Source organism: Perca fluviatilis, chromosome 9, assembly GCF_010015445.1.
Source record: "Perca fluviatilis chromosome 9, GENO_Pfluv_1.0, whole genome shotgun sequence".
NCBI lineage: Eukaryota > Metazoa > Chordata > Actinopteri > Perciformes > Percidae > Perca > Perca fluviatilis.
Window position 1 is genome coordinate 1,431,496 of NC_053120.1, and position 7,356 is coordinate 1,438,851.

At 40.6% G+C, this 7,356-nt stretch overlaps 1 long non-coding RNA gene across 1 annotated transcript; it reads left to right on the forward strand.

Moving 5' to 3' along the window:
• The first annotated feature begins 2,162 nt into the window (after positions 1-2,162).
• On the forward strand, positions 2,163-5,119 carry LOC120565412. The gene is made up of 3 exons (XR_005640235.1): positions 2,163-2,217; positions 2,316-2,385; positions 4,902-5,119. It is a non-coding gene; the product is annotated as an uncharacterized LOC120565412 (long non-coding RNA).
• Positions 5,120-7,356: the final 2,237 nt, after the last annotated feature.

Sequence of the window (7,356 nt, forward strand, 5' to 3'; positions counted from 1 at the left end):
AAAGACACATGTCTGTACATGGGAGCTCATTCAATTTGCATGTGCATCTCCCTTTGACACATTGTGTTTTTTACAGGAGCAGTACACAAGCTCCAAGATGCCGACAGGGGCTGGGGAAGTGTCATCCCAGTCAATCCCAAAGAAGTCTCCCTCAATCTTCCAACCATGGGCCATTGGTGGTGGAACATCCAGGCTGACTCTTCAGGGACCTTCCTGAATATGGCTGCCTGGTGTAATTTTCCGGCTGGGTGTGGTTATGCAAGGCATCCCCTGTTTGGTGTAGACTTCTGTCTGTGCACTTTCCACTCTTGAACAGCTGAGACCTTGCATAATTGACATCCCTACAGTCTTTTTAAGGTCATATAGTGCACAGGTAAAGCTTCTGTAGCTTCATACAGCTCTGCTGCGCAGTTGAAAAAGCTGTTCCCAACCTACTCATTGTGGCACAATGGTCTTCGTTTGAAAGCAGTGTTTTAATTGCCTTCACTTTTACCAACGCCATACAGAGCACTTACTGTATCACATCCAGTGAAACAGTGAAGAGCAATCAGAGCAATCTGTTATTTTATCACCTAGGTGGCTCTGTATTTGCTGTACATGTATGGTGCGTTTGTTTTCTCCTTTACCTGTGTGAAGTAAACGTTGCTCCAATTTCCTTTGCAGAAAGAAATGGCCAATACAAACACATCAGTGTCAGGACTGTTGATCACAATATTTGTACTGTACTGTGAGGCATGCGCTTAGTGAAGCAACAGCCGAGTGTCTGCCTCCTCCTGTATTGTAGACAATTGCTGGCAGTGGTAACACCTCAAGGTCTGTGCCACTGTTGTTTATTCTGATTATGTGACACTCAGAGCCATGTCCAACTACCAATGTAATGTCCTCAATTTGATCTAGCCTAGACTTAGACCACGACTCAAAGAAAAACTGTTGCAGTTGCTCCTTGTTGTCACCACAAGACAAGAACTTGGACCATTGTTTCGTGTTTTCTGGTCAGCCCGAAATATATTTTAGTCACCTGACATCCTTTTGTAGCTCGTCTGTCTCGTTTCCGCGTTCTTTATGCTCATCTGTTTGTAGGTATCAGGGACAAAATGCACAACTTTTGATTTACTTGCTTTGGCTGCATTGATCAGGTACATAAGTACATTGTTGGCAAATCTTCCAAATGTATTTTGGGGTTTCATGGCTTGTACCAGTGCCATTGCATCACACACCCAGGTTGAGCCATCAGGGATTTCAACTGTGGCTGGTGGATTTACTGACCCTTCTAGAAAGTGCATTAATTTGGCTTTGTCTGTTGTACAATCCATCAATGTTTGCAATTGCTGCGAGCAAGGGGCCCCAGACTATAGACCAGCATTTCCCCTATGTCTATCTTCCTCACTGTTCCGACCACAATAAGCCTTGCGAAGAGATCTCTATCTGCTTTTAGGGGCTATCTCCCGGCCTCTCACTTTGGTGACACTTGAGGGTAGCTGTGTCCTTAAATGTCTTTAGTTTCATTTTCTTCAGTGGTGCATGAAATTCAACCTCATCTGTGTTGAGACGTTGCTGAAAGAATTCAACAAATGCCTTCTCACCTATTTCTTTTTCATTCAGCAGATCTGCAGAGATGGCTTCTGATGCTACCTGACCTGATGTAACATGGTAAAGATGCTCTTTTTCCAGTGTTTGATCAAATGGGTTCATCATGTGATGTATGGTTGACAGAATGCTCTGAACATCTTTTTCATCCTGTTCCTTTCTTTTCTCATCCAATTCTGTTCTCTGTCTTGTTGACATGTTCTGCTCAGCCATGTCCTTGACCTCCATTGGCGGTGGCTCTCTCGTGCTGTGTCAGTGTCCACCTGTGGACTGCACCTTTGTTCAACGAAAACCTGTAAGCCCACCTTTGGTCTTTGAGTCCCTGTTTGCTGTCTGTTCTATTACCTGGTAACATGCAGTGCCTGTAAAGGCATATGTCTGCTGCCTCTGTACCACAAGAGTCACCTGATTGTACCTGTGTGTAGATTCTTGGATGAGTTTCCTTTAGAATGTTCATCTCCTGCCGTATGCTGATAGGTATCTACTGTAATTGATTCTGTGCGTAGGAAAAAGAACCATGGCAGCATGAACCGGATGCTGGAAAGATGCAGACCCCAGTTTGCCTCTCGTGTGGCCCCTCACAAATGATAGCAGATCCTCTACCATTTCAATGTAGGAACTCCAAAACTGGTATGTCTTGCTTTCTTGTTGTTTGTTGAATTTGTCATAGCCTTCAAGGATTGTGTTGAACACCTGTGAGTCACTAATTACTTGACCTATTTCTTCAGGAAAGGCACTTTGGAGGTCAGCAGCAACTTTTAAAGCAGCTTCACGGCAGTCTTGAGAAAGGGTTTCAAGGTAGGCTTGCCAGCGTAACCTGTGTAGTGCCTCACACATCAACTTGTGGCTTCGAATGCTTCGGTTATATTGGTGACCTGTTATAACTCCTCCAACAGACCGCAGCACAATACGTCGCGTCCTAATCAGAATGTCTTGTAAGCCAGCATCTCCAAATCGCTTGCCAATACAGGACAGGAGAAGCCATACATGTGTGAAACTCCCCCCATTTCTAATTGTAAGTCTTTCCTTATATGTTTCACTCTTCCACCGTATCTCCTGAGCTTTGGCGCGATAAAGGGCTTGGTCAAAGACTAGAACTATCTCCTGAAGTTGGAGTCTGTCTGTAATTTCTCTTTTAAGGATGGTTTTTACAGTTCCCAATTCTGTAGGACTTGCATCAATCACTGGAAGGTACTCAATGTTGGTTGGTGGTGGAATTGGATCTTCACGGATCACTGTATTAAAACCAGTCCAGGAAGGAAGGACTTTGCCATGGACTGCAGGTCTTCATCAGGAAGTAGGCACCATCTAATTTTTGTGCTGGATTTCCTGGTAAGGATGTGGGTGTCTTGATTTAGTTCCACTTCTTTCCAAAATGTTCTGGGCCTGTTCTCTTCCCTCTGATGTATGCCCTCAAGGTTAGTAGGGGCTGGGATCAAGAGACCTCTTTCTTGTTTTCTGTAACACTGATGGTCAGGGGGCAGGGTTGTTACCGGGAATCATTTTTGAATTATTATGCCATTTGTATTGTGTGTAGTCCCCTTACCAGATACGGTTTCCTCTCCAAAATCATTATTGTCCCAAACTAGAGTTGCGTTTGCAACTGTACGCTATATGTTTTGGGGATGTAAGTCTCACCTTCGTAAGTATTTGTGCTGTAGCTAAAGCAGTGTGTCATGTTCAAGTACCTGTGAGTTAGAGGAACAGTGCCCAAGACCATTCAACAAGCCTATCCGCTGAGCTGATCCTGTTATGTGCTGACTGGCCATGGCTAATGCACAATGTTTGGGCATAAGCCATCTCCCTTCATTCATTGTTAGCTTAATAACATCCTGGCCAATTGACACAATCTTCTCAGCCTCCCTCTTCACTAACATTCACTCTTTCATTGTCAGTAGAGGGATCTGTTGTCATGGCTGGTAGTCCAAGCAATGAAATTGAATAGCTTATCTGGGACCAGATTCGTGCAGCTTACATGTATAAAGCGGATTTGTATGTTGCTGTTGGTGGGCCATGTGAGTTTGGGTGTTGTCTTACATTTCTTTTAACTATGGCATCTTTCAGTGTCATGCTGCAGTGCATAATCCAAGAGGCGGTTCTCATTTGTGTCATCTGTTTCAATTTTTCTTGTGTTGTCTTCATCTGATGATGAGGATGAAGATGATCCAGCTGTGGCAACCTCATCTTGGACCATTTCGTGTGGTGTCAAATCCCTCAACATAGACAAAGTCATGCCTTGATGGTTTTTGAAACTTTTAGAAAAGGATAGGACTTTTTTAGTCTCACTTTCAGGGAACCAGATTTGTAAGAGGAGAGGAGATGTCAATTCCTTCTGTTTCATGGACACATTTCTTGAACAGTGCATTCAACTTTGATAGCTTAAGCACTTTCCGCTTTCTTAGCAAACTCTCCTCCACCACTGTTGTACAGAAATGCTTGTATCCAGTCTGAAACTGGCTGTTTCCTGTGCAGTCATGTTCATCTGATTTGTACAAAAATACAGTGTAGTTTCTGTAGCATCTGAAATGATACATTGCTTCTGAGGCAACAAGGTCCATTCCACGTATTTGTAGTAGCAGATTTTCATCCCTCGTGACTCTGCTGCAAGAAGCAGCTTACCAGCTGTCAGTGTTTCACATTTTTGAAGATTCTCCTTTACCCTCTTCCGGTTATATTTTTTGGTTGAAATATTTATCACTTCTGCATATCAAGCACTGCCTTGGAAGGAGATGTGGTGCTCTTTTAGATGACCCGGAACCTCTGTTGTGGTTGGCGGAGAACTCTAACCTCTGTTGGCGTATTATCGTTTGTAATTGGGGTGTATGCCTCTTCATCTAATATATTGTAATGGAAAAGATAAGGGAAAAACAGAAAAATGTGATGACTGCATGGATTGTAGTAGTAGTAATGCTTCCAACTTTATAGTTTTTCAACACTTGAGATTCAAATTCTTTAAAATGTCAAATAAAACAAACATAATTGTTTATTGAAATACATGTTTTCTTCTTTTTAGTGTATTAATTACTCAGGACATAAATTGGCTAAAAATGTCAGCCTTATTTTCAGTTTCAGCAACTACAAGCTGATACCAAATTGGATAACCACTTCAAGTTACTGCTGAGCCCTAATGATATGCTTTTATTATTCATATTGACACAAGGTGTGATTACTGTATACATTTTAATCTGGGCTCATCTAGTTACACTTTTATTTTTTTTTTTTAGTAAGCACCTCATAAATGTAAATCCTCATTTATTAGACCGTGAACCAATAATTTTACTACACTTTTTACAACTCTGCTAATGTTTCCCCAGGTAATCCCAGATCCTCAGCCCTGCTGTGAGATATCTTCTTGACCTGATCTGACTAAACCCTGACACATCTATTCTGCTGAAACAATGAAAATGCTCTTTGTTTTTCACGGTTCATCATAAAACCCTTTTAATGTTTTGCTCAACTGTTTGGTGGCGTGCATTTTCAGTCGCTATATGTTGAAAAATTTGTCCACTAGATGTCGCTGTGTCTATAGTAGCCTTTTATTAGTTTACCTTGACTAAAATGTCGAATTAAGACACAGGGCTCTGTGTCGGCCCTTCTGCTATTACATTCATGGTCTGGCCTGGCAAGGTTTACATGGGCAGGGTTTGTTTTTGTGTGCATAGTTTCGTCGGGATCTATATATTGTTAAAATTATATGTTAAATGTTCTACCATTTTAAATACATATTACTGCCATATATTACTAATACTAAAGCCTTGCTTGATCAAATAGTTGAATTGTCATTTAGTTATAAAGGTAGTCATGCTAAGACAATACATATTCAACTTTTATAAGAATAAATATATATTTAACTTAATATGTTATTACATTATATAATTATATTCTATGATTTTTCACTGTTTCTGAGATGTAAATATCTGTAATTTATGTTTGGGGTTAAAATGAACTACACTTAACCACTATAAAGCTGCTTTACAAACCTTCAACGTCCTGTACTGTCTTTTGTCTCTTCTTGCTGGCTCTCTCAATATTTCTTTTGTTAGCATACTGCATGTAGCATTCTCTATGGTAGCCAATATGAATTGGCATATCTGGAATGTGGCCTTCTGTGATTTCATATTTTTCCACAGCTTTTTGGAGCGATTTGGCTTTCTTTTGTATTTAAATTCACCCACTCTAAAGAACTTTGTACAAACTTGATCCAACTTGTTACTGAAAAGGGTATGATGTTTGTTGATGTACAGCTAGTAACATACAACACTCTCCATATCCAAGGTAAAGTGTCATAATATTTACGTTGGATGTATAAATATAGGCCTACAATGTAACGCGTTACGGCGACCGGCTTTGATTACGGTTATGTTACTTTCGGTTACTCCCGCCCATTTCGGGTCCTAGTCTGGGCGTCTGCGATTGGTTAGTATTTTTAATGACGTTAAAAACTACAATCTGATTGGTTCAGCTACTAGAGCTGTCCCGCGATTTGCCTAAGCAGATTGACAATCAAAATATACGTTTGTGAAAATATATGATCAAACCAGAGTTGCCAACAAATTTTATTTGACTACATATAATTACTTAATATCGTACATAAAAGAATCGTATACTCTATCGATGGAGATCGATCAACAACACGAAAAACGCGTTCGGCCCACCGTCTAATTCTCTCTGTACTTTTTCCTTTCAAATGCACACACTTGAACATGAACTTATTATGGTCTGTTTCTGCCAGTTTAGGTTAGGAATAATTGCTTTAGAGTTTCCTAAATGACTCATTAAAGGAGCGCTCTAGATTTAGGGGGACTGGCCCGGAGAGAGACCAACTCCACCGGAGACGGAGACGCTTCTGCTTGAGGCTGCTGCATGTCATGGTGAGTGCTGATTGGCTGATACTCGTCTAACATCTACCAACCAGATAGTGTTGTGGGCGGGACATGAAGTGAGACTCAGTGGTGAGTTCTGATTGGCTGATACTCGTCTAACATCTAGCCAACCAGATAGTGTTGTGGGCGGGACATGAAGTGAGACTCAGTGGTGAGTTCTGATTGGCTGATACTCGTCTAACATCTACCAACCAGATAGTGTTGTGGGCGGGACATGAAGTGAGACTCAGTGGTGAGGTAAACGGGAGCAGAGGGAGAGACTCAGAGCTGTAGCTGAGACAAAGTAGAACACCTTTTATTTCATTAACTTTATAATAAAACACAGATACAGATCATCTGCAAACTGCCAAATATGGACAGAGCCTTTCCAGTTGCTGCTCCACGACGGTGGAAGCTGCTGCCTTCACATATCAGATGTGCTCCCTCCATTTCTGTTTTTATATCTGGGCTAAAGACCCATTATAACTCTCTAATCTCTCAGTCTGGTCTCATCATGTCTATCATTCTGGGTTTGGGAACTGCTGCTTGTTGTTGGTGTTGGGATCTTCTTTTTGGGTTTTGATATTTACATTTTAATGTTCTTTTATTCAGCACTTTGGTCAGATTAATGTGTGTTTAAATATGCTCTAGAAATCAACTTTACTTACTGAAAGTTAACATAAGAAACATTTTACAGATTGAGAGATAAGTTGCTTATAATAATTAATCAGAAATCACAATCAAAACGGTTTTATTGTTTATTAATAATGTTTATTATACAGACAATAGATTATAGCTATAGACCAAGGTATAATAACAACTTTATAACACTGACAACAATGCAAGATACAACTATTATAAATGCATTAAAGACAATTCATATTCCTTCATATATCATATACAACAT